Genomic DNA, 665 nt, shown 5'->3' with positions numbered 1-665 from the left:
GGCAAGCTGGACACACACCCCAGGACCTCCACCCTAGACTGCAATCCAGATCCAAGCAGGTTAAAGCAAGAGCGATGACCCCTCAGACTGGTGCTTGGTCCCCCTACACTCTGCAGGCCAGGAGCTGAAGCTGCCTGCCAGCCTCTCAGCGGTTTCTCGCCCTGGGGGTAAAAGCCATGCACTCCCACTTACTGGGTCCCAAAGTCCAGAATGCACTGGCCTCTCACCTTGTCCTTCGCATCTATGTGTTGATAAATCTGGAAACGGCCACAGCTGCTGCTGATCTGGAGTCCCTCTGGCTGGCGGCTGGTCAGGCCCACCCTGGGGCTAAAGCCTTGGCGTGGGGCTGGGCTAGGCTCCCAGAGCGCTGCGCTGGCTGATTCCTGCCGGCCTGCCGGGCTGTTCTCAGCGGGAGGTAAGCTTCTCTGTGTCATTTTGTGGGTTCTGCAGCTCCAAAGTTTGTTTAGAGTCCCCTTTTTACATGGATTGGGGAGGGTGGAAGCCGGAGCTGCGGGAGGGTCGTGCTTCTACTTCGCCATCTTGGCTCCGCCCCCCTCTTTAACCCATTTCTAATGAAAATAAGGTTCCAGCACTACCAGCTCCTTAAACCCACCTGCTTCTTCTGTATCAGTTTTTCCTTTCATGCCTCATTTGTATGAGGTAAT

This window comes from Petaurus breviceps, unplaced genomic scaffold (genome assembly GCF_028583685.1).
Source record: "Petaurus breviceps papuanus isolate PSGF00001 unplaced genomic scaffold, PetGlider_PUasm1.0 90865, whole genome shotgun sequence".
NCBI classification, from domain to species: domain Eukaryota; kingdom Metazoa; phylum Chordata; class Mammalia; order Diprotodontia; family Petauridae; genus Petaurus; species Petaurus breviceps.
The sequence above is the reverse complement of the archived record's forward strand: the minus strand, read 5'-3'. Positions refer to the sequence as shown.